We start from the raw sequence: 27,620 nt of genomic DNA, 5'->3' as shown, positions 1-27,620 counted from the left end.
GAACCTTTTCACTGGATACCCTAACTGCTGGGGATTAACTCCACTCTGGTCCTACGCCTCTTTTCACACCCAGTGGTGCCTCTCTCTCTTTCTCTGGGACTCAGGGTACTCCTTCTTTGTGACTCAGCCCTCTGGCCAGGTCACAGTACAGTCCTCCCCTTCTGGGTTACCAAATTCCCATTGGACAACTGTATATTGCCCAGTATATGCTACTTCCCCAGCAGCTGGCAGGGGAATCCAGGCCCGCCCACTATTCCGGGTTCCAGTCTGGGGACCCTACGTCCAGCAACTATGGCCTGCTTCCACCCAGACTCTATTGCTGTTTCCCTACACTCCTTCCTACTTCTCTGCTCTTATCTTCTGGCCTTTCCCATTTCTGGGCTTATCAGCCCAAATGCCCTCCTGCTAGGGAACAACTGAAGACTACTTCCCCTGAAGCCCTTTACTGTTGCCAGGGTCCTGGATTTATACCAGCCCCACCTATTCCTTCTTAGCTAAACTCCATCTTCCATCAGCCTTTCAATCCCTGGTTCTCCCTCAGTTGCTGCCTATCAGGTTAATTAACCTGCATTGCCTTGTGTGTATGGACATCCCATCACAAACATATATAGAATTGAAGGGAGGCGCTAGAAGTCAGAGTGGAGATGCCCCCCGAGTCCTGGGCTGGCCAGCAGGATGAAAAAAGATGCCAGCTACTCTAACTTGCACTGGGAAGAATAGGCCTCTAGGGACTTTTGTGCCAACTACAGAGATTGTAAACTCTTCAGGGCAGGGGCTTTTTGTTGTATGTTAATATATTGCCTGGCACAATGGTGCCCTGATCTATGACTGAGGACTCAGGGGAAAAAATAAATGTATTAGCCGAGAACACCATGCTCTGGCCCTTGCAGTGTCTTTCTTCTTCTCTTGGAACATGGCTCATCCTGCCTCCAGCCACTCTTACACTTTTCCTGCATTGAATGGATGGGGGAAGAGGTATAGGACAGGTGATGGTGATTCCTTCATGTCAGGTGAATCTTCATCAGCCCCTGTAGAGATTGTTTCAGGTCTATTTGGACTTGGTGCCTCAAAGGGACCTTACCAAAGACCTGCGATCCAGTCCCTTGTCTTTTCCTGTACACTTATTTTGCTCCATTACGATAAAAAAGGTCCCCTTTCTGCATTTCAGTCTCTTCCTACCACCCGCACTCTCTCCTTCCCAGCTTCACTGCATTTGCTTTAGTCAGCATTTTCAGGATATGTGTCTGATGCTTTTTCTGTATATGCTAGCAAATAAACATATGGAGTAACCCAACCACCCCATGCTCTTGCTGATTTCACTGCCTGCTGGGCAATATAATGAATGACTGAATAAACAATTTGCCTGCAATATTTGATCTTTATGCTTAAAAATGTGGTAATATAAATTTTGAAAACTGGACTAGTGTTATTTCCCAATTATTATAAGAGATGTACATAAAATATTCCAAATTATAACATTCATAAGTCTTGCAATTTCTTGACAGCTGTCTTCCCACCAGGGCTGGGATTTGTGATCTAGAAATCAATTGAATGTGCAAGATAATATTTTTGAAAAATGTTCCTTCTGAAGGAGGGTGTTTTGATTGTAAGTGCTGGCTTTTTGTTTGGTTGGTTTTGGGGGGCGTTTTTTGTGACTCTTGTCTGAATTGGCAGAGGTGTTGTCAGTGTTTTGAGAGTTGTTTTCTCCTCCCCCCACATGAGAAGCCTAACCTAGCTTTATATTAATTTTCAACCTGTTTTCAAAATCACAATTCTAGCTCAGCAATTATATGACAATTTATCTAAAACAAAATTCATATAATCTGATTTTTTTTGGCTAGTTCTACTGTTTACTACAGGAAAAAAAATGAAAAGAACAGTTTATGTTGACAAGAGGGAACATTGCCACTCACTTGTTTCAATGCACATAGTTTTGTTCCCCTCTCGATGGTCATTAGACATTCATTTAGATAATCATAGAATCATAGAACTGGAAGGGACCTTAAGAGGCCATCTAGTTCAGTCCCCGGCACTCATGGCAGAACTAAGTACTATCTCTAGACCATCCCTGACAGTTAGGAAGTTTTTCCTAATGTCCAACCTAAACCTCCCTTGCTGCAATTTAAGCCCATTGCTTCTTGTCCTATTTTCAGAGGTTAAGAAGAACAATTCTTCTCCCTGCTCCTTGTAAAACTCTTTTATGTACTTGAAAAAGGTTATCATGTGCTCCCTCAGTCTTCTTTAACCAGCCTAACCAGCACGGAGTAGAGCAGAAGAATTACTTCTCATGTCTTGTTTACAACACTCCTGCTAATACATCCCAGAATGACGTTTGCTTTTTTTGCAACAGTGTTACACTGGTGACTCATATTTAGCTTGTGATCCACTATGACCCCCAGATCCCATTCTGTGGTAGTCCTTTCTTGTTAGTCATTTCCCATTTTGTATGTGTGCAACTGATTGTTCCTTCCTAAGTAGAGTATTTTGCATTTTTGGAGGACTCTTCCCAGAACATCTACTGGAGTCTTTTTGCTTTCCAGTACCAGAGCCTCAGGTGCTTTATCTGTTCCTGGCACTGGGACAGAGTATGGTGAATGGCTGCCTGTGCCAGCCTCTCCAAAACTTCTCAGTACAGGTGTTAAGTTCCTGGTGTTGCAGGAGAAGTTACGGAGGACAATGAACTACAGCCACATATTGATGAGCACCTGGATGTGGTTGGTGGACCAGGCAGCTGCTCTTGGAACATGTTGCATGTTCATGAATACTGGTGAAAAGAGTGCAGTGGAGAACTGATCTAAAATGGTCCTCACAGCTTACTACTACCAATGAGAATGGCGGGACAAGGACCTTTATAGATCTGGGTAAGGGTCAGACAGGAAAGGGTCAGTACATGCCTTGAAACCTGTGCTTCTGGGTTTTAGAGGTGGACAGTAAGGGGTTTGGGCACAACCAGGCACATGGACCCACGCCCAGTTGCTAGTGCAGAAGTAACCTTTACATAATTTCTGGCCACTTCAATTTATTGAATAACTTTTTTTTAATTTTTGTGGGGCTTTTTTGGGTGGGGGGGGGTTGTTGTTTTGTTTTAAAGAAAAGCTTGCTCCTTTCAAGGCTCACTGTCCCTTCCAGCACTGAAGTCTTGTAATGCTGAATTGGTGTTACATCACATTAATTTCCATAGCAAGGGATTATGATGTTACAGACATGGGATTAGGACTTCATGAAAGGATCAAAGCAAAAAAAGAAGCTGGGATTTGAAGAATGACCTTTCTCTAAGCAAACAAATATCTAAAGTAATAGCCAAAGGAAAATAGAAAGTGATTGGCCGAGTAAGCGCTTATGACTTAACCTGAACTCATGATCCTTAGGCATATTGGATGTTACCTGCTACATTTCTTGCCAGTAGACAAGTTTTGAATTTGTTTTCTTTTGCTTTCTACTGCAGCAGTGCTAGTCATACAGACTGCAATACAGTACAAACTCTGAAACAATATCCTGGGGCTAGTGTCATAGAATTTTGCATCTTGTATTCATCTGCTCTAGACAGCAGCTATGCTTCCCATTCACGTTGCTAAGTTATTGCAGTACATTTTCTAGTTGATTTTTCCACTGATATTAGAGCAGTGTGAATAAATTAGCAGCAAATAATTTATTCCACAAAGTCAGCCTCATTTTCTGTTTGTAGAACGTCCACAGAGATGTAGCAAATTTTAAGATTTTATCCTTCAGTCTCATTTTCTAAAAAAAGATGGATCTAAATTCTTTTTTTAAGTACTTGGTATCTGTGAGTAGTTTGGTTCAATTATTCAGAAACTGATTTTGGAAACCATAGGTGTGTTTAACAGCTATGAGTCTTCGCATAATTAGTCCCACTTTTTTGTCCTTAAATTAGAGGAGCATTACTGTTTTAAGGCTTAGGTCCATTGCACATAGGCAATTACTTGTGTGACTAATGAGAGAAAACTGCATCCAGACTATTAATTTTATAGGAGTCTCAGACAAAACCTTGTGTGATCCACAAGGGTAAGGTTTAAAATTTGCCAAAATTCCCTAATTCTGTTTATCTGTTACTTTTCAATGAAGCTACTCCAGTTTCCCCCAAGAAAGATCTGGCCCATAAATTAGGAGGGCTAATTCGGGTATCCCACTTCACAGAAAATATACCACATCCAATCTGAATGCGTGGATGTTTACATTTAAAATGTACTTTCCATGAGTACTTGCATAGGTAAAATTCAGTCTCTCACATTGTAGCAGGGTGGTCACCTGCTCTGGGCCTGAAAGGGTTACAGCCAGCCCTGGGAGAGGGCTGGGATGGTGAGCCAAAGGCTAGGTTGATGGGGAAGGCAGCCTTAGCTGGGGCCACGCCCCAATCAGGCCACAGTTGGCCCTATAAAAGGCTGTGAGCCAGGCACTCAGGCAATCTCTCTTTAGTTGGGGGAGAGAGCTGGGCCTGGCTAGGTGGGAGCTGAGTAAAGTACCTAGAGTGGAGCAGGGCTGAGGGAGCTCCAGCCTGGAAACCCCCAAGGCTGGGAAGGGTACAGGGGTTACAGAGGTGCAGCCCAGGGTAGGCAAAGGCAGTGGGTCCAAACCCCCCTTTGCCAATGATGAATGGCTTGTACACTGCAGTCTGCCCCAGTGAGCAGCAGCTAGAGGGTGACTGGCAGTAGCCAAAGACTGAGGTGAGGTGGGGATAGAGGGTTGGGGGTTCCCCTGGGTGGGGAGACCCAGAGAGAAGGTACACTGCCAGGGGGTAGCACCCAAGATAAAAGGGCACTGGGGTCTGGGAGGGACATGGGGGCCTGAGGCAAGCGGGACACTGGCCTGCAGAAGGTGCTCTGGAGGCTGGAGAGCTAATTCCCAGGATGACCAGTGGGAGGTGCCATGCTGGTGAGTCCTGCCCTGCTATGCACATGTTCATAGAAAAGTTAGAAATTAATTCACTTCAGCTTGCTTGCACTTCTTAATATTTATGAAAACATTTTTGCACTGTATCCCTGGCTCTAGTTGTTACTCTGAACGGTCACTCTTCCCTCTCCCAAATACTATGAAAGCACTCAGATATTACTGTTACGGCAGCCATGAAATAAATTTATCAGAGCTGGGTAGATTTAAGTTCTGATCCATATTTCATGGAAGCCTTCATTGACTTCAAGGGTCTCATCCCAAACCCATTGAAGTTTCCATGTGTCATAAATATAAAGGGAAGGGTAAACCCCTTTGAAATCCCTCCTGGCCAGGGGAAAGCTCCTCTCACCTGTAAAGGGTTAAGAAGCTAAAGGTAACCTCGCTGGCACCTGACCAAAATGACCAATGAGGAGACAAGATACTTTCAAAAGCTGGGAGGAGGGAGAGAAACAAAGGGTCTGTGTCTGTCTGTAGTCGTCTTGGCCGGGGATAGACCAGGAATGGAGTCTTAGAACTTTTAGTAAGTAATCTAGCTAGGTATGTGTTAGATTATGATTTCTTTAAATGGCTGAGAAAAGAATTGTGCTGAATAGAATAACTATTTCTGTCTGTGTATCTTTTTTGTAACTTAAGGTTTTGCCTAGAGGGGTTCTCTGTTTTTGAATCTAATTACCCTGTAAGATATCTACCATCCTGATTTTACAGGGGGGATTTCTTTATTTCTATTTACTTTTTTATTAAAAGTCTTCTTGTAAAAAACTGAATGCTTTTTCATTGTTCTCAGATCCAAGGGTTTGGGTCTGTGGTCACCTATGCAAATTGGTGAGGCTTTTTATCCAACATTTCCCAGGAAAGGGGGGGTGCAAGTGTTGGGAGGATTGTTCATTGCCCTTAAGATCCAAGGGTCTGGGTCTGTAGTCACCTAGGCAAATTGGTGAGGCTTTTTACCAAACCTTGTCCAGGAAGTGGGGTGCAAGGTTTTGGGAAGTATTTTGGGGGGAAGGATGCGTCCAAACAGCTCTTCCCCCAGTAACCAGTATTAGTTTGGTGGTGGTAGCGGCCAGTCCAAGGATAACGGGTGTAATATTTTGTACCTTGGGGAAGTTTTGACCTAAGCTGGTAAAGATAAGCTTAGGAGGTTTTTCATGCAGGTCCACACATCTGTACCCTAGAGTTCAGAGTGGGGGAGGAACCTTGACACCATGGTAAATATAGGAAATATCTTTCAAAATGGTAAAAACTTGAGTTTTAAGAATTTCAGGTACAGCTGTTTGGTACGTAGGTAGGTAGTACACTAGAGAAAGACAAATAGGATTAGCTGGAGCCCCCACTTGCCAAAGTTCCACTGTGGCAAAGAAAACCCTTTAAAAGCTCCCTAAATAAAGCTTCAAATTGAAGTTTGCCAATCAGACTTAGAAACCATGAGTAAGTTAAAAGTAAATAGGTTGTGTCAATGCATGAATCACAAAACTAACAGGATGCGTATTCTGGGATATGCAGCTTGCGTATTGTGCTGGGGGACAGGGAAATGGAGATTTCTTCATTGAAATTAATTAAACTCACTTTAGTCTCTACAGCCTGAAGAATTTAAAAGCTTAAAAAAAAAAGACAGTTTGCTTGCCAGGCATATTTATCCAAGATCACAGCTCAAAATTAATCCATAAGGACAGAGAGCCAGCAGATTAAGGAGCTAAACAGAGTTTTCATTTCTTACTGTATTTTGCTTTTACACTGTGAAGTTCTTCGAAGGAATATGTTCAAACAAGACATCCCGTTAAGCAAAAGCATTGTTCACAAAATAAATATCCCCTGCACTTGAACATGAACATTCACACAACAGAAGCTAGCCTCTCACAGAAGCTGCTGAGGGATTTATCATGTTTTGCGATATCAGCAACATGAGTAGTAAAACCACATTTGCATTAAGGTGTGGTAGCCTGGCAATTCATAATAATGTAACCAAAGTAAATTCCTCATCCAAATTCAAGAAAATTCCACTTACGTTTATGGGCCTGATTCACCGCTGGTGTAAATTGGCAAAGCTTCATTATCCAAGGATCCTACAGCTAAGGATCTGATCCACAATAAAATCCTTCTACAACACAATTATTCTGTCGCTAAAGATTCCTATAATATGTCCTTCAAAATGTTAGAGGCAGATATTGTAAAAAAAACAACCTCATAAGTATTTAATATTTTTAAATAAATTAAATCCCTTTCTTGTGGTCTTACCCCTTTGTGTTGCCTTTCTCTAATTATTCTCATCAAACACAAGCCCAGTACTCTTAAAGTAAACATTACAGAATGTTAATGGAAAGAAAATGTCAAATTCATAATAATGAATAATTGCCCTGAAAACCCAAATTCTAAGAGTTAAGTACATCCAATCTCGCAACAGAAATGTATTATATGCCCTACATATCTAGTTAAAACCACGTAGTTTGTCTATAGAAAATTCAACGGTCTACTCATGAACAAGTTACTGATCAATTATTTGGTGAATAAATTCTGAATAATGCATAAAGTTAGGCTAATGTGTTTACAGATAATTTGAGGACACAAAGTCAAAATGTGTCAAATTATTTGTTACAAGCTATTTGCCCAGTTCTAACAAGTATACAAGTTGTAGTGATGGGACTGTGCAGAAGTTCGTTATTTGTTATTTTTCTGCCACTGTGATCATGCTACCTGTTGTATATCTAAAGGTATTTGGTGTGTCTGAAGCTGTCTTAATTGGAACCAGTTGAAAAAATATATTGTGTTGATGGCATCTCATGTGCTTTAGCAATAAAGAGGTAAAAATAGACCTTGTATGGACAGACTTAAGAAAACTCATGGAAGAGAAGAGTTATCTGACTAATACAGTCGTATGGTCATACCAGAGAAGAAAAGATTTCTAGAAAATGATGAAATTGATAAGGCAGAAAAGTGAAACATTGGATCCAGCTGTGGATGAAGAACAAGATAGATAAGAGCAAGAGAAAAATGGAGAATTTACTGACCTAAGTACTTTAGATTAGGGTAAAGACTACAGACTAGTTATACTGGTGCAAACCTCCAATGCAGACACTTCAAAATGGAGCTTGCACCAATGTGAATAAGTCTGTGCCCCATTGTTCAAGGCTAGCTACTCTAGCCCTAGGCCTCATGCAGCTGTTTGTACTGGAGTGTAGAGTTCCAGTTATATTTCTTTTCAGACTGGACCCATGTGTCAGTCTGGACTCCGCACTGGCCTTTCCCTTCAGATGTCTTTAGCAGTCTTTCTTCTTGGCAGACAGGCCACGGAGAGGAGTCCAGTTTGCCTTTCTCCCCACCCTTAAAGAAGGTTTACATAAGGCGGGAATCCTTTGTTTCCCAGACTTGACCCTCTCCCTCCCCTTTTAGGGGAAAGTTACAAGAAGTCCAAGATAATGTTCAGTATCAGGTGACAAGACCACCTGAATTAGTAATGTTACAGTTACGTCCCTGGATGCCTCCCAGGAGAGAGAGCGAGTCTTGTCTTCACAGTCTTCTTGTTCCTTCCTAATGGCCCATCAAATCTGACGCCCTGTTGTCTGGTAGATGTCTTCCCGATACAGCCCTAGTTGTAATTGTTACATAGTCCATATTCCTAATTTTAGACACAGAAATGACACAGGAATACAAACTGAATAATCATTCAGTAAATCATAACCTTTCCAATGATATCCTACATAAGCCATCTTGCATAAAGTACATCAGTTATGTCATATCCATATAATAAGCATATTTCCATAAAGAATATGGAGTGTACATCATAATGGGGCCAGATTTTCACTCTTAAAATAAAAATTTCTGTCTTATTACTAGGATAATTAGTTACTTGCAAAGTCAAAATTACAGAGATTTTAATAGTGACTTCTATATACACAAAATATAATGCACTTATACATAATTTCAGATAATCCTTATTATTGCTTTGATCAAGCTGACCCAGAGACTCAGAAATACAGAGGGCAAAAATTGTAAAATATTCCTGGAAACGTTTCTGAGAAATACCCACAAGTTTGCTTAATGGTATTCAATACCATTTTAAAATTTGTTGTCTCCCCCCCACCCCCCTGAATCTTAATATAGGTAACATTTATTCATAAGAACTCCATGGAAACAAAAAATGTTACACAGATAAGGTGACTGCCCACAGTGTGATGCAATGGAAAACTAGGCCCCAGAGGCCAGATTCACCAAGGTACACTGTTCCCTGAAGAGGCAGTTAGTGCTTAAGCCCATCATTTAGATGCCAAATCTACTGTTCAACTAACTGCTGCCTAACCCTGTAGAGACCTTAAGTCCCATGGTGAAGTTTCTTCCATCAGGCATGCACAAAGCTGCCTAAGTCCTGATGCTGCCCTATAACTAGTGAGTCCTCACTTCTGCCATCCCCAGCAAGATTCTCAAAGCAGACATTCCCCTGCCAATTTTGCCTGTGGGCCTGATCTGGTATGCGTGCTCTGTACCTCACACACAAGACAGTTTGGGGTGAGCAGGTCAGGAATTTTGGGGCCTGGCCCAAAAACGTGTGTGTGTGTCCAAGAACACCTGAGTGATTGGGGCACTCACCTGAGACATGGGAGGCCCAAGTTCAAATGCCTGATTTGGAGCAGGAACATGCACCCAGGTATCCCACATCCTAAGTGAGTGTCCTAATAACCAGGCTATAGGGCACTCACTTGGAAGACCTAGGTTCAAGTATCTCCTCCAAATCCAGCAGAACAGGGATTTGATGGTCCCCCACATCACAGAATTGTAGTGCTGCAAGGGATGTTGAGAGGTCATCTAGTCTAGCCCCTTGCACTGAGGCAGGATCAAATATACCTAAACTATCCTTGATAGGTATTTGGTTTGTCTAACCTGTTCTTCAAAGCCTTCACTGATGGTGATTCCACAACCACCCTTGGTAACCTATTTTAGTACTTAACAATCCCCTGTAGTTAGAAAGATTTTCCTTGGGTTTGTCTACATGCAACAGTAATGCACACTAGTGGGAAGGAATTTTAATGTGCATACTCATTACACAGTGGTCCACTCATTACACAGTGGCCCGCTATCGTGCACTAACACTTCCCTAGGGTCTATCAAGTTAATGCTAGCAAGGTCTACATGGACTAGTTAGCATGCAACACACTGGTGCACATTAAAATTCACACCCCACTGATGTGCATTACCACAGTGCACGGACAAGCACCTAATATCTAACCTAAGTCTCCCTTACTGCAGATTAAGCACATTGCTTCTTGTCCTACCTTCAGTGGACATGGAGAACAGTTGCTCATAATCTGTGACAGGCCTTAACATATTTGAAGGTTACACTTATCTTTACTGAATTTTGTCTTTTGAATTCAGACCAATTCTTCAATTGGTGAAGGTAGTTTTGAATTCCAATCCTGTTCTCCAAAGTGCTTGCAACCCCTACCTGCTTTGTTTCATTTACAAATTTTATAAGAATGTTCTCCACTCCATTGTCCAAAACATTAATAGACATATTGAATGGTACCAGACCCAGGACAGACCCCAGTTGGACCTAACAAGATAAATCAGCCCAGTTTGACAGCAAACCATTGAAAATGACTGACTTTCAACCAGCTTGCACCCACCTTATAATCTCATCTAGACCACATTTCTCTAGTTTACTTATGATAATGTCATGGGATGTCAAAACCTTACTAAAAATCAAGATACATCATGTCTACTGGGCCAGTAAGCCCATCAAAGAGGAAATTAGATTGGTCTGGCAAGATTTATTCTTGACAAATCCATTTTCTATTACTTATCCCCCTGTTATCCTCTAGGTGATTACACACTGTTTGTTTAATAATTTGTTCCAGTAACTTTCTGTGTAGTGAAGTTAGGCTGATTTTTGCCCTATTTTTTAAAGAGAGGTACTATATTTTCTCTTCTCCAGACCTCATCTGTCCTTCAAAAGTTCTTAAAGACAATTGCTCAGGGTTATGAGATTGTTTCAGCTAGTTCCTTAAGTAACCTAGCATGAATTACATCATGTCCTGAGTTGAATACATCTAACTTCACTAAATATTCTTTAACCTGTTCTTTCCTTATTTTGGTTTGTGTTTCTTCTCCCTTGTTGTTAATATTAAATGTATGAAGCATTTGGTCACCATTAAACTTTAAGGAAAACTGAAACAAAATAGGTTTCAGAGTAGCAGCCGTGTTAGTCTGTATTTGCAAAAAGAAAAGGAGTACTTGTGGCACCTTAGAGACTAACAGATTTATTTGAGCATAAGCTTTCGTGAGCCACAGCTCACTTCATCGGATGCATTCTGATGAAGTGAGCTGTAGCTCACAAAAGCTTATGCTCAAATAAATCGGTTAGTCTCTGAGGTGCCACAAGTACTCCTTTTCTTGAACCAAAATAGGCATTAGCCTACTCTGTCATCAGTTATTAGCCTTCCTTCACTAAGTACTGGGTCTACATTTTTCTTCATCATTCTCTTGCTCCTAATGTCTTTATAGAACCAATTCTCATTGGCTTTCATATCCCTTGCTAGGTGCACCTACATGCTTGTGCATATCCTTAGCTATTTGTCTGTTTCCACTATTTATAGAATTCCTTTTTGATTAATCTGGTCATTAACAAGCTCCTGATGCAGCTAAGTTGGCCTCTTAGTATTCTTCCTCTCTTTCCTTTGGATCAGAATAGGTTGCTGCTGTGCTTTTAACATTATCTGTTTGAGAAACTGCTGACTATCCTGAACTCCCTTTTCTCCTAGATTTTCTTCTCATTTGACCCTACTTACTAGTTCTGTGAATTCGGGCACTCTGTGATGGGGCACCTGCCCCACACTGGGCTCTAAGGGGTTAATAGAGCCCTAGTGAGGCTGCGCAGGAGGCAGCCAATCAGAGAAGGGCTAAAAGGAGCAGCCAATCAGGGCCAAACAGGCTCATATAAAAAGGGAGATGCAGGGCAGAGGAAGCCATTCTCTGCTGGGAGCTAAGGGAGGAAGGACTGTGTCTCTGGAGGGCTGAGAGAACTGCCAGCACCCTGGACAGAGCAGTGCTGCTAGTATGGATGGAGGACCGGGAGACAGCTCATGGCTGGCTGCTGGGGCTTGAGGGCTGAGGCACTGAGGCAAGGGCAAAGAGGATACTGGGGCCATGAGGAAGTGGCCAGACAATTTAATTTTCTCCAGTACCCACTAAGGGAAGTGGCTGAACAGTGGACTGCAGGTCCCCCAGAAGGGGGAGCACAGTGTATGGCATGGCTGAAGGGCTGTGTCATTGAAGAGGATGCTGCAGTCGTTGGAGAGATGTCGGTCCTAGAGCAGGAGTGATGGCGGTGAGGGACCACCTGAAGAGGGCGCACTAACATGCAGAGCTAATCCCCAAGATGGTAAGTAGGAGGCATCAGAGTGGTGAGTGAACCCCATTACACATTCACATCTCAGGTGAGTGCTCTAACCGCTTGACTGTAATGGAGTGGTTCTCTCTCATTTGTTTTTTGTGGTGTGGAAGGGCAAGAAAGGACTGACCTGGTTTAAGTGACTTATTCCAGGAGAGGGTTCATAGCTGAGAATCTTGGGTGGAGAGGTGCCTCCCTCCAGGCTGTCAGTCAGGTATGAAAGGTCTAGATCAATGGGAATTAGGCTCCTAAGCACCATTGTGAATCTGGACTCTAAGCACCTCCCCTTTCCTCTTTATTTCACTCCTGACTAGCTTTGGTGGGTCTGCATTCAGCTTGATGGCTTCTGAGATCCTTTCTTAGGTGCCTAACTCTCCCCATGCAGTGTATGGGGTGCCTTGGCACCCAACTTTGGGCTGTGAATTCTATTGGGTAGCAGAGTGCTTAGGCCTTGATGGGCTTAACTCCTAAGTCTTTCTGTGAACCTACTCCTATGGGATGTAGGTGATCAAACAGGCCAAATAATTAACAGCAAATAGTCAGAGACAGAGTCAACGCAAGTAGTTAGAGAAAGGTGATGGTATAAAAACTATTCAAAACAATAGTGGATAAATGCAACCATCTGCATTTTCTCCTTGTGCAACCTCAGCCACCCAGTGTGATCAGACTTTTTTATTTTCAGTAGTCATGTATCAAGAAACAAGGCAAAGCCTTTGGGGGAAAAATACTACCTCTATAAGTTGGAATGAAACCAGCAGCAAATATCTGGAATTATTTCTTTTCCTGCAAGTCTTCATATCCAATTTGCTGGAGATATCCGCCAAATGACATAGAGATGTACTTAGATTCATTGGTTTCAGTTTTGACGACAGTGACAGTTCTTCTCAGTCATTGGAAGCTCGTTGTCAGAGAATACATCCTAAATATGCAAGGCAAGCAGTCAAACAGTCCATCTAGACCCTTATGAGCATCTTAGTATCTAAAGTAAAAATAGGAGCATACAATTATTTTATAGGATCATGTAAACTAAGTATTTCACTAAATTTCCAGCACACTGTCACCAATATCTCTTCTTCAACCCATGTATACATATAAAGGGCCCTCACAAACACAAAAGATGGGTATTTTTCGACTCTGAATGTCTCTAGCAGTACAGCTGACTTTTGTAGCACCAGTTCATTTCATCTTCTTTACAACTTCTAGATCTCATGCAATGTTTCTTAATAACTGTAATAAAGTGGCTCCACACAGGACAGTGACAAATTGCATTCTGCCAGCAAACAAAAGGCAACTTTTGCCTGTTACCTTGAATGTACTCTGTGTAGCAAAGAACTGATGATTTTCCTCACCATGTGCTTTATAGTCTGCTGACAAATCTGGCTTTTCTTGTCAGACCACAGTGAAGTGTCCATTATTATGGCATACAGCCAGTGCTCAAAATACTGTAGTAAGAATGTATGAGGGACAAAGGAGAGAAAATTGATCAAGTGCTGCAGTGTAGGTAGAGGCTAGCCGAGTGAGTTAAAATAAGATAGAAAATTGGTTTTGTGGTGGTAAAACCTGTCTTAACTAACGTTTAGTTCTCATATGCTCAACATCTAAAACATAAGGTCTCTTCTCTTTTAATATGTATGCCCACAGCTATTCCTTCAATCTTTACCTCACTTTTCGTAATCCTGTGGTACAAGGTTTTTGGTTTGCTTTTTAAATTAAAGGTGTGTGCTGGTATTTAGTTCTAATGAACCATAAATAATGTGGCTGGTTTGTTTACAGAAAGCCAGAACATATAAGGGGATTGGAAGGATGAGGAAGAGGTCTCCCTCATGGGTCCTACTATGTTTTCTAGAAGCAACCAGATAGGTGATAAGCATGCTTCAAAAGATTAGCATAGCTTTGGTTAAGGTCTGAATGCTGCTCTGCATCCTTTCATGCCTCCCTTTATCAAACTTGCATTACCCTTACTGTTTACTCCTCTGAGCCCCAGAAAGCCTCTTACACTAAAGATATAATGCAAATGGAGTAGTGTGCAATTTTGCTTGAAGAAATGTTTTTTAAAGAAAATAAAATTTAGCTCAGTTCTGTCCATCATGCATATCTAACTCCTATTGACTTCAGCAGTGAACTGCTGAAAGCAAAACGGGAAAAACCCAGCAACTTCAATGTGACTTGCTTAAAGGCACCCAATTGTGTAAGTGCTTTGCTGGAGTTGGAGCCATATTGTGTTTTGAAAGAGCATGCAAGCAAGAGAGAAGAATACTGGAAATCTTTACAAAGGAATCTTCAAGCTGAAAAAAGGACTATCAACCAAAGCATTTCCAGAGAGCTAATCAGCATCTGAGAAAAATGTTTAAATATTTAAGTAGCAATATTGAAAAGATGACATGTGCATGAGGGCATATAAATACCAGCAATATGTTAGAGCCATTCACTGTCGTTTTTAAAACACTTTCAATTTGCTTTTCATATTATTCTTAGTAGGCTCAGATAATTCTTAGTCTTCCCATGCCAAACCTGTCAACCCACAGTACTTTCTTTTGAGAAGAGACTGTCAAATTAGCTCAGCCCTTCAATAATTAGTTTGTGACATAACAATTTAGTCACAGGAAAGGGAAATATCTTGATAAAAATATTTCAGCAAGATCCTAGATTTGCCTGTGTAAGGCCACTGTGTCATAAGTGATTAGCTATTATTACCACTAAAGAATCTTGCTATTGACTGATTACGTAAGGATTTACTCAGCAAGGTATATTTTAGTCGGTAAGTCCCACATCTTCCTTTAGAGAGGAAAGTAACAGGACCACCTGTTACCTTTGAAGTTTGGGATAGCAACCCCTTTAAGTTGGGTCCCAAAAAGGAGGAAAAAAACTTCCAGGTTCCACCAGAGGAGAAAATATCCATCACAAGGCAGCTCTTTTGGCTAGAGGTTCAAGTAAAAGTGGACAGAAGGATTCTCACATCAGTGCTGAGGAAATATGGAGTGTCTGAGGATTTAATAACTACAGTGAATGCCCTATATAGAGCATCTAATACTGAACGTGTTTTGGGATGGTGAGTCCCTTTGAAGTGGAAGGCAGACTGCATCAGGGGTCATGCATCAGGATAAGTCCACTGTTGGTTTATCATATTGATGGACTATGTCAGCAGGAAGATCCCAATGGGGAAAAAGGGGAGGCACTGTGATATGCAGAAGACATATAAATAAAGGTGTCATCAAAAAAAATACCTAGGGGGAAATGGTAACCAGTGGTATGATCAGCTAAGCAGACAGGAGATAAAAATGAACATGACTAAAACTGAGATCTAGTGGGTCAGTAGAGGTGCCCCAGGGAAATTTGACATAGAGATTAATGGACTATGACTAAACCAGGCAGACCAGTCCAAGTACCTTGGCAGCTGGATTACAGAAGATAGTGAATCTGAATGTGAGATACAGTTCAGACCAGGGAGTGCTGGAAAAGTGTGGGACAACTCAGGTGTTGTGTGTGCAAGCATGTACCACTCAGACTGAAAGCCCAGCTGTACAGAATGGTGGTGCAGCCTCTATGGCAGAACCCTGGGTGGAAAAGAGACAGATTCAGTGCCTATGGGAGTTCGAGATATGAGGTCTTTGTGCTATTAAAAGACTTGCACAAAGAGCTTTCAAAGTGAAATCAATGGGATGCAAGTAAAAGTCTCATGTAGCTGGCAAAATCTAGGAAGTATTTGTTCAGATATGTACAGAGGATGAATGAAGAGGACCTGGTGAAGATGAATTGCAGAAGAGGTTGGTAGGAAAGAGATCCCAAGGAAAGGAAGCAATAGATGGATTGCATCAGAGATGGTGGTAAGAGGGTGATCTTAATGTGCCTTGGACAGATGCAGATGCTTGCATGACAACCCAGCCCCAGATGATGGGATATGGGAAAGAAGTACTAGTAGTTCAAGTAAAACAAAGGAAATGTAGGGCAGCTAGTTTCCATTCAGTTAAACTGACCACAAATAGCACAAGGCTGCTTCATTCAACCAAGGATCCACTTGGGGGGGAAAAAACCCAAACAAAATAAGTCTCTTTCCTCTAGCCAGGGTGTGGTTCAGAAGTCTCCCAGGTTAAGAGACAGACAAAACCAGCAACAACACCAGCACCTCCTTTCTAGAAACATGCTTCCTTTTTATAGATTCTCCCACTTCGGAGGCAAAGCTCTCAGTTCCATCTCCCAGTAGCCTAACAATCCATAGCCACCAGCTTTCATAGCATCATAGAATATCAGGGTTGGAAGGGACCTCAGGAGGCCATCTAGTCCAACCCCCTGCTCAAAGCAGGACCAATCCCCAATTAAATCATCCCAGCCAGGGCTTTGTCAAGCCTGACCTTAAAAACTTCTAAGGAAGGAGATTCTACCACCTCCCTAGGTAACGCATTCCAGTGTTTCACCACCCTCCTAGTGAAAAAGTTTTTCCTAATATCCAACCTAAACCTCTCCCACTGCAACTTGAGACCATTACTCCTTGTCCTGTCCTCTTCTACCACTGAGAATAGTCTAGAACCATCCTTTCTGGAACCACCTCTCAGGTAGTTGAAAGCAGCTATCAAATCCCCCCTCATTCTTCTCTTCTGCAGACTAAACAATCCCAGTTCCCTCAGCCTCTCCTCATAAATCCTCATAATTTCTCTCCAGGTTTACTGCTCAGATGGGCTCTAAGGACTTGTTTCCACCTTTCTGCCTATTAAAAGGGTTTAAACTCTTCCAGCCTCAGCTAAAAGTTAAAAGAAATATCCTGAAGATCTGTGATATGTATTACTTTTTCTATCCAGCCCCGCAGAAGAGCCATGGTTAGTTATTGTCAGAAGCCAGGCTCGGTGAGCAGTAAACTGTACTCACAACTAGAGCTAGTTGGGAAATTTTCAACTAAATGTTTTTTTACACAACACAAATATTTTAGAAAGAGGTTAAAATCAGAATGAAACATTGTGATACTATCAAGACAAAATGTTTTAGGTGACTGGTTTCAGGCAACAGATTTAAAAAAACAAAAGGAAGTATTTATTTCTTCCAACAACACACACTCAACCTGTGGAACTTGTTGTCATGGGATGTTAAGGCCAAAAGTATAACTGGGTTAAAAAAGCATTTGATAAGTTCATGGATAAGTCCATCAATGGCTATTAGCTATGATCGTGCTCTGGGGGTCCTAAGCCTCTAGCTGCCAGACACTGGGAGTGGACAAGAAGGGATGAATCCTGCAATAGTTGCCTGGTTCGGTTAATTCCCTCTGAAGCATCTGGCATTCACTACTTTCAGAAGACAGGATATTGGGCTAGATGGACCATTGGTCTGACATAGTATGGCCATTCTTAAGTTCTTGATGGATTTGGGCAGAGGAGGTTGTCTCTTCATGAAAATTTGAAATTGCATATGTTGATCCTGATTTGGGACAAAAAAGTTTTCAAAAATCTTAAACCATTTCCCACAAAGCCCAATTAACAAATGTTCAATATATCTGATTTCCAGTTTGATGAGCTCTAACAAGCAAAAAGTTAATACATAAAGTTGAATATGTCAAATTTTTCTGCCTTTTCTCCCCCTCCCTAAAAATTCAAAAATCTAAACTTTCTACTTACAACTCAGTCTAACCAAGTTCAAACCTTATTAAATTTGCTTCTCACAGTCAATGTAGACCTCTTTCTTCACACGTGGTTTTGGGAAGAAGCTTTCATTTGTGTGAATAGATCTTTTAGCTTTTTCATCAGGAGCTGTGAGACAATTTTTCACTGTCCCACTGAATACAAACTCATTCATGCCGACCATGATCATACCACTTTGCACAAGTTTAGCCTACAGGTTTGTAGAAAGCGGATTTTTTTTGCGGGGTGGGGGGGAAGAGACACTCAGACATTAACTTACTCCTTCAACATGTGCGGCGGTAGTAGCAGGGAGAATCTTTAGGGTCCCACTTCTTGGAGGAGAAGAGGATCCCACTTGTTGTTTTCAAACCTAGTGATTAGTTTACGTATTCCTCTAAAAAGGAAAAAGGGATAGAGACTTGGGTCCGGATTCTCTTATGCAACTGAGCTACGTTTGGCACAACTCCCGAGTTGGTGGCATAGGCGTCTTTAAGCCATGTTTGATGGCCACAGATCCACTAGCCACCAGAAGTGAGGCCATCTATACTGGCTGTGCAAAGAGGGTGGTGTACCGGCCAGGATTTGTCCCATATTACAGGACAGGATATGAGTGTGCCAGAAATGGGAGGACAGAAAAAATAGAGTAACAAATGGAATGTAACAAGCAAAACACATTTAGGAGTTTTAGAGAAGTGAAATAAGCTTGGACTTGTATTCCACTTAGGAATATGGTTCTTGCAGAAGATACACTACTTCCTAATTCTGTGCTGTATGTGAAATTCTTTCATCAGGGGAAACATTTGAAATAGAGAGAGTAGTCATAAAAAGAACAATATTTTCCCATGGTAGTTGCTTGTAAATGTGACAACATTATACAGATTACAAAACACTGCTGCAGACTCTGTCAAAGCTCGATATATTTTCATTCAAGCTAAACTTCAGAAGTGCAGACCATTTCGAGCAACAGTATCATAAAGCATTATCTTATTCTCATTTTAAAGGAGTGTGGTTAGTGTCCAATAATGATATAAATCTTTATATTAAAATAAGAATATCACATTCCCTTTAAATATCGGAAAGAGATGTTTTTCTGGGGACTTTATAGCTTCCATATGGCTACTATCAAGGAAATTTTGTGAGAGCCCTCTGTGCACAAATGCTCTAAAAGTAAAGAGATAAGTGTTCTTGATGTGGGAAAAGAAAAGTAATTTAAAGACGATCAGAGCAAGATCTTGGAAAACACATTTCAAAAATTTCAAATAATTCTGACATTGCAGTAACCCCAGAACTGTTTTTAAATGCATTCTTTCAATAAGGCTATTTTGTTAAATAAAACACTTTCAGTTAAGCAATGGTTGGCAGGAATAATAACCCAACATCAAAGCAAGTTTTTGAAGAACGAATATCCTCCCCCCCCACCCCCAAAAAAATTATAACCCCAAACTTCCAACACCAGCACGCTTGCTACACAGTTAAATCAAACACCCAATATGTCTTCCACTTACTTACAGAGAAGATGGGAATAATGCTTTAGAGTAACATATAAATGGGTGAGTAATTCTTTATCTTACTGGGCCTACTGGGAAACAGATGATTGATTTCAGGCTTATTACAACATACAGGCAAATTAACTAAAAATAGGTGCCACTTATTTCATAGAATCGTAGGACTGGAGGGGACCTTGAAATGTCATCTAGTCCAGTCTCCTGCACTCATACCAGGACGAAAGACCATTCCTGACGGGTATTTGTCTGTCCTGCTCTTAAAAATCTCCAGTGATGGAGATTGCACAACCTCCTAGCCAATTTATTCTAGTGCTTAACTACCCTGACAGGATGTTTTTCCTAATGTCCAATCTACACCTTCCTTGCTGCAATTTAAGCCCATTGCTTCTCATCCTATCCTCAGGTTAAGGTGAATAATTTTTCTCCCTCCTCCATGTAACAACTTTTCATGTACTTGAAAACTGTTATGTTCCCTCTCAGTCTTCTCTTCTCCAGTCTAAAGAAACCAAATGTTTTTAATCTTTCCTCATATGTCATGCTTTCTAAACCTTTAGCCATTTTTGTGGCTCTTCTCTGGACTTTCCCCAATTTGTCCACGTGGGGGACCAATTTCCACTGGCCTTACTCCTCCTGAACTATATATGCAGGTGGCATGCCTGCTAAGATCAGCAGGAATATTGCTTGAATACAGACAGACTACTTGATAGGTCCTTCTTTATTAAGTACAGCATCAACCCTTCAAGGTGCTGCATGCACCTGTGTGGGTCTGAGAAGCCTTAATCCCCACTGACTTCATTTGAAGTTAAAGGTGCTCAGCAGCTTGCAGGATCAAGTCCTAAAAGTCTGCCTAAAGAGTGTAATGTTTGGTATATGGTAATTAACATTTGTGTTCATAACCAGAGTACAATGTACACAAGTATGTTGTATGTGCTTGCTTGACTCTGGGTGTGGGGGGGGGCACAGTTAACCAGCTTAATTTCCTATATTTAAAAATAGATACTAAAAATGAATCTAAACCACAGTATGTTACAATAGCAACTTGCAGCCATCTGAATAGCATAGCATATTTATTAATTCCCCACGCTGTGTACAGCAACTTTTTTGCATTTGCAATATAAATTCCAGGGCCTATAATATATATTAAATGTGACAGGGGAACTTGTTAAAGTGTGCAAACAAAAGTGAAGACAATTACAATCATCTCATCTACAAACTATAAGAGAACAATCCTAAATAATCAGCTCCTTATATCATGAACATTTTTAACCGTAATACCATTGTATGAAATGGGACTGACTGTACTTTGTCATCTACCCACAGTGCCAGAACAGTATAATAATTTCAAAAGAAATAATGTATTTAAGTACCTTGCTGTTAAATAAACTATTTAGACATTCCTTATCGTACCCTAATATTGTAGAGAAATAAATATGCAAATCATTGACACTAACAGTTTGTGAAGTTTGAACTAAAACTCCTAAAATAATCATACAATGGATCAAAGCTAGAAACGTGACAAATACTGATTGATCTGCACAGGACTCTATTTAATTGCATGTGGAATTACTAGGATAAGAGAGAGATGGATCTGAGATTCACCCATCACCTAATCTTGTTGATTTCTGTGTGTTGATTGGTCAGTCAACCTTAAAAGAGCAAGACTGGCTGATTTTGAAGTGCAAGGCCTCCATTTTGAAGCACTGTAGAGAAAGAGAAAAGCTTTGTCTGGGAGCTGCTCAGAGAGCGATGGGAACCTGGTGAAAGCTGAGTGTATGCTCTGTAAAGCAGAAATCTCTTCAAGGAATACTATTTCTGGCTACTGAAATTAGCCATTGGAAACCTTGTAAGCACATTGAAACCAAATATCCACCCTTTACAGAAGTACATTGAAAGAAGAAGGGGGACCAAGTAGACGGTCTTTGATCTATCTGCAAACACCAAGATCCATACAGAACACTCAGGAATTTCAAGAGCCCATAGACTGACTAGTGATTGGTAAAATCAACATTGCCCCAGGGAAAATGACGACAAGGTGACATGCAGCCAATTTCTGTTAGAATTGAGCCTGAACTAAAACCCTATATTCTAACTATCATGAAATTTAGACATAGGGAGGGAGATCTGGAAATCAAATTGCACAGCCCTCCATCACTATATTGCTCTAAGCCAAATCCCTGGGTCCGAACTTCCACACTCTGAGGTATAAGAGCTCTTGTTCTAAATTTTGTGGCTGAAACCTTAAATTTATGTTGTGGAGCAAATTTTGCAGGTGCAAATTAAGGCAACTAACAGAGACCAGGCCTCAGACCATTTCAAAACATTATCCATTAAAAGTTTGATCCTGCACCCAGTGAAGGCAATGGCAAAGCTGGCACTGAATTCAGTGGTGCAGGCTCAGGTCCTACACACTGAGAAAACTGGTGAATAATTCATTATGGCCTTTCTCCAGTCTTCACTTTAGATACCTGTTACAGCAATATACAAAGTTATCAAAAATACATTTTTAAAAGCCCTCATTTTAAAAACATCGTCAGAGGCCATTTGTTCTGCAACTTTTCTGTTCAGAGGCAAAAGTTTAAGTAGGAGGCTAGTGTAATGCCAACAGACCCCAGTCGTCGGCAGGCAGGATCAAACCAGGGACCTCGCGACCTTAGTGCATGAGCCTCTTCTGCATGAGCTGAAAGCCAACTTCCTGTTAGCTATGGCTGTAGAGCGTGCTCTCTTCCTCCCCCCCCCCCGACAGAACACCACACCCCGAAGGTGTGTGGGTTACACTAGCAGAGACTTTGAGGAATTAACGTATGAGATGAGCATGGAAGACACCTGCACCAAGGGACCAGATAATTCAGTGGTTATGGTCTGGAACTTGGGAAATTGAGGCTCAGTTTCCTGCTCTGCCAGAGACTTCCTCTGTGACCTTGAGCTTAGTTTGTGTCCCTAAATTCCACATCTGTAGAATGGGGATGGTAGCACTTCCCTACTTAGCCAGGATATTGAAGGATATGTTTTTGAAAGATTCTGAGGCACTGAGCTACTACAGTAAGAGAAGGGGCAAATGAGAGAGCGGGGCCTAGTGGATAGGCCTCTGTGAGGGACTCGGAGTACTTGGGTTCTGTTCGTGGCTCTGCCACTGACCTATGGGTAACCTTGAACCAGTCACTTAACCTCTCTGTGCCTCAATTTCCTGACTTATAAAAATGGGGCTAATTATATTGACATTATATTTGTGAATTGCTTTGAGATCTACTGCTGAAAAACACTATAAAAGAGCTGAGAATTATTGCAAATACCTTGGATAGATAGTATTTCTTCCATAGAGAGAGCTTACCCAAACTTTGATGTACCAAATCAAGAAAACTGAGCCATATAAATAGAAAATTTTAACTGCTTTCACTATATGCTTATTTCAGCAGGATTGAGTCACAGTATCCCATAATTTGAAAATGTGAAATGGTTCCTTCTGAACTGAGTTAAATAAAAAAAATTGGATGGAAGTTCAGGGGGAAAGAATGGTTGTTATCAAACATGATTTACGAACCCCTAACATGGGGATTGCAATATATAGATTTCCCAACTTTGGGCCAGTGCTTTAGACTTACTCTCTCACCTCCAAATTAGATTTAATTACATTAAATGAGGTGGGTGTTTCTGACAGTATTTCCTCCTTTAATTTTATAATGGGCAGTACCACAGCAAGGCACAATGCATCTCAACTGGATTACTGCACATTGGGAGATATGACAGTTTCTGACTGGATGTTGTGGTATCGTAGCCAGGATGCCAGACACAATAGACTGAAATTAATTATTAACAGTACTGCTATCTTTCTAACTTGACTTTGCTCTCAGTGAAGGTGCTCATTTCTCAACCATTCTGGATAGAATAAATTACTTGTGCTTCTCAATTTTCAGCCTTCCGTCTAAAACAAATTTATAACCACAGATCCTTCCATTCCTTGAATAGGCGGGTCCTGTGGTTTGTGATTTCAACTGTAAACATCTCTGATGTGGTTGTGATGTACGCAGAATCAGGCTAGGATTCTTACAGTTTGATTTGGCAGATATACTTGAAACTGATCACATTAAAGGAGGTTGGCTGTCGAGGGGCTATAAATTCATATATCCCAAGTTAATCAACGTTTATTCTGTTCTGTAATTAAAGATGAGAAATACAATATTTTTATTGCTGTTTTCCAGGTGACACTGTTATGCCTTCAAGACCCAGGTAATGACTTTCAAAATCTTCAAATATCTTTAGAAATATAATGAATCTCAAGGACATACCTGATCAATCAAAGGTTTTGACATCTTACATTTCCAATGTCTTCATAATTCTGGTGCTGCATTTTTTCTTCATGGTCAACATTGTGTATGTTTTGTATCTCATATAGTCACATAAAAAATCCATTTAGAATAAATATTCCTGACATGTTGTATACTACACAGTATTGCTCTCAAATCCTGTCTATTTTAGCTATAACAGGCTGAGGCAACTAAAAAGTTACGTGAGAAAATAAAGCATGAGGAGAGAGATTGCAAGAGGACCATAAAATGAACACACATGTATTTGCTGACATGACCAAGGTAAGACAGTGATAAAGCTATTTGGTTTGTTATTTATTTATATACTGCCAAAGCTGAGAGTGCCACTTTACAGGCATATAAAAAGATAAGAGCTTAAAAATATAAAATAAAGTGATCAAGTTACTGAGGAACCTAAGTCCCATTGACTTTCCACTCCTGGGGTGTTTATAATCTAAGGACCTGTTCATGCAAACACTCATGTACATGTAGAATTGGGTGGGAAATGTTTTTCCCATATGAGAAAAATATTTGAGCTTTCAAAAGAAAAAATTCCATCCCAAATCAGGATGAATATTCAGTATCTCAGAAAGTTTGCAAATCAATACACAGATTTTATTTTTTGTTTGGGTCAATCAAAACGCTTTATTTTAATGATATGAAATGTTTCATTTAAATTTGGCCAATTTAAAACAAAATATATAATTAGCTCAAATTTTGAAACTCTTTTTTGCTTAGAACATGTTAAAATAGGGCATTTTGACACTATCTTGAAACTTGTTTTGAATTCTTTTTTTCAAGTCAAGAAATTAATTGAAACTGATCCTTTCCGGCCAACAGTTTTTTAGTTTTGATTAATCAGAAATTTTGGTGGGGAAAATGGGTCACTGAAAAATTCAAAGCATGTACCTAATATTTTTCATCTGAGTGGTATTGTAACTTGTTTAAGTAGTATTGTGAATGGGAATACTCATAATTTAAAGTTTTGGATGGGGAAAATACCCTTTGTGGCACAATTTCTTGCAGAACACATGAAGTGGGGAAAAAAAATCCAATATGGAACAACTTTTAACTATTACCGATTGCCTATAGTTAGATTTCAGAGTAACAGCCGTGTTAGTCTGTATTCGCAAAAATAAAAGGAGTACTTGTGGCACCTTAGAGACTAATCAATTTATTTGAGCATGAGCTTTTGTGAGCTACAGCTCACTTCATCGGATGCATACTGTGGAAACTGCAGCAGACTATATATATATATATACAGAGACTATGAAACAATACCTCCTCCCACCCCACTGTCCTGCTGGTAATAGCTTATCTAAAGTGATCATCAGGTTGGGCCATTTCCAGCACAAATCCAGGTTTTCTCACCCTCCACCCCCCCACACAAATTCACTCTCCTGCTGGTGATAGCCCATCCAAAGGGACAACTCTTTACACAATGTGCATGATAATCAAGTTGGGCCATTTCCTGCACAAATCCAGGTTTTCTCACATCCCCCCCACCCCCATACACACACAAACTCACTCTCCTGCTGGTAATAGCTCATCCAAACTGACCACTCTCCAAGTTTAAATCCAAGTTAAACCAGAACATCTTGGGGGGGGGGGTAGGAAAATACAAGAGGAAATAGGCTACCTTGCATAATGACTTAGCCACTCCCAGTCTCTATTTAAGCCTAAATTAATAGTATCCAATTTGCAAATGAATTCCAATTCAGCAGTTTCTCGCTGGAGTCTGGATTTGAAGTTTTTTTGTTTTAAGATAGCGACCTTCATGTCTGTGATTGCGTGACCAGAGAGATTGAAGTGTTCTCCGACTGGTTTATGAATGTTATAATTCTTCACATCTGATTTGTGTCCGAGCTGTAGCTCACGAAAGCTCATGCTCAAATAAATTGGTTAGTCTCTAAGGTGCCACACGTACTCCTTTTCTTTTTGCGAATACAGACTAACACGACTGTTACTCTGAAACCTGTCATTATGCAAGGCACTGCATTTAGCCGTATGGAGTGGAAATCTATCAACTGCATGAAAAAACTTGTACAGATACAGACAGACATCTTCCTTTCCAAATGCAAACAGATGGACATTGTACCGAAAGGACTGAAGGTAAAAAATCCATTACAATCTACATACCACACAGACTATGCTGACAGCTTGTGCCACACGCTCTCAAAGAAACTGCGGAATCACCTGATCAACATCCTCTACAGCAAACAGGGAAAGATTAAGAATGAGCTCTCAAAAATGGATACTCTCAAAAAACCAACCTTCCACACAAACTTTCTCGTGGCTGGATTTTACTAAAACTAGACAAGCCATTTACAACGCACACTTTGCTTCTCTACAAAAGAAAAAGGACACTAAACTTTCTAAACTACTACATGCTACAAGGGGCCACAGCAATGGTTCCCTCAACCCACCTAGCAATATTGTTAACCTATCCAACTATACTCTTAGCCCAGCAGAAGCAGCTGTTCTATCTCGGGGCCTCTCCTTCTGCCCCTCCACCCCCACGAACATGATACAGTTCTGTGGTGACCTAGAATCCTATTTTCGACGTCTCCGACTCAAGGAATATTTCCAAAATACCTCTGAACAGCATACTAATCCACAGAGGTCTCCCTACCAACACTACAGAAAGAGGGATTCTAGGTGGACTCCTCCTGAAGGTCGAAACAGCAGACTGGACTTCTACATAGAGTGCTTCCACCGACGTGCACGGGCTGAAATTGTGGAAAAGCAGCATCACTTGCCCCATAACCTCAGCCATGCGGAACGCAATGCCATCCACAGCCTCAGAAACAACTCTGACATCATAATCAAAAAGGCTGACAAAGGAGGTGCTGTTGTCGTCATGAATAGGTCGGAATATGAACAAGAGGCTGTTCGGCAGCTCTCCAACACGAGTTTCTACAAGCCATTACCCTATGATCCCACTGAGAGTTACCAAAAGCAACTACAGCATTTGCTCAAGAAACTTCCTGAAAAAGCACAAGATCAAATCCGCACAGACACACCCCTGGAACCCTGACCTGGGATATTCTATCTACTACCCAAGATCCATAAACCCGGAAATCCTGGGCGCCCCATCATCTCAGGCATTGGCACCCTGACAGCAGGATTGTCTGGCTATGTAGACTCCCTCCTCAGGCCCTACGCTACCAGCACTCCCAGCTACCTTTGAGACACCACTGACTTCCTGAGGAAACTTCAATCCATCGGTGATCTTCCTGATAACACCATCCTGGCCACTATGAATGTAGAAGCCCTCTACACCAACATTCCACACAAAGATGGACTACAAGCCGTCAAGAACACTATCCCCGATAATGTCACGGCTAACCTGGTGGCTGAACTTTGTGGCTTTGTCCTTACCCATAACTATTTCACATTTGGGGACAATGTATACCTTCAGATCAGCAGCACTGCTATGGGTACCCGCATGGCCCCACAGTATGCCAACATTTTTATGGCTGATTTTAGAACAACGCTTCCTCAGCTCTCGTCCCCTAAAGCCCCTACTCTACTTGCGCTATATTGATGACATCTTCATCTGGACCCATGGAAAAGAAGCCCTTGAGGAATTCCACCATGATTTCAACAATTTCCATCCCACCACCAACCTCAGCCTGGTCCAGTCCACACAAGAGATCCACTTCCTGGACACTACAGTGCTAATAAACAATGGTCACATAAACACCACCCTATACCGGAAACCTGACCGCTATTCCTACCTGCATGCCTCCAGCTTTCACCCTGACCACACCACACGATCCATCGTCTACAGCCAAGCTCTCCGATACAACCACATTTGTAAAAGTGGATGGGAATCTGGGAGGCAGTGACCATGAGTTGGTTGAGTTCAGGATCCTGACGCAGGGAAGAAAGGTAAGCAGCAGGATATGGACCCTGGACTTCAGGA

At 41.2% G+C, this 27,620-nt stretch overlaps 1 long non-coding RNA gene across 2 annotated transcripts in view; it reads left to right on the top strand.

Annotated features, from left to right (window-relative positions):
* Positions 1–27,620, top strand: part of LOC140908266 (uncharacterized) — a 53,326-nt gene that overhangs the window by 7,639 nt on the left and 18,067 nt on the right. Inside the window, exons 1-3 of one of the 2 annotated variants that reach the window (XR_012157818.1) lie at positions 23,356–23,408; positions 23,588–23,615; positions 23,865–23,974. This is a non-coding gene — a long non-coding RNA (uncharacterized lncRNA). Of the gene's footprint in view, positions 1–23,355; positions 23,409–23,587; positions 23,616–23,864; positions 23,975–27,620 lie in introns of those variants that run through there. The other variant, XR_012157817.1, reaches the window with a different exon arrangement.

The sequence above is a fragment of the Lepidochelys kempii genome, chromosome 3, assembly GCF_965140265.1.
Source record: "Lepidochelys kempii isolate rLepKem1 chromosome 3, rLepKem1.hap2, whole genome shotgun sequence".
In the NCBI taxonomy this organism is placed as follows: domain Eukaryota; kingdom Metazoa; phylum Chordata; order Testudines; family Cheloniidae; genus Lepidochelys; species Lepidochelys kempii.
Note: the sequence above shows the minus strand (reverse complement) of the source record. Positions and strands in the feature narration are given on the sequence as shown.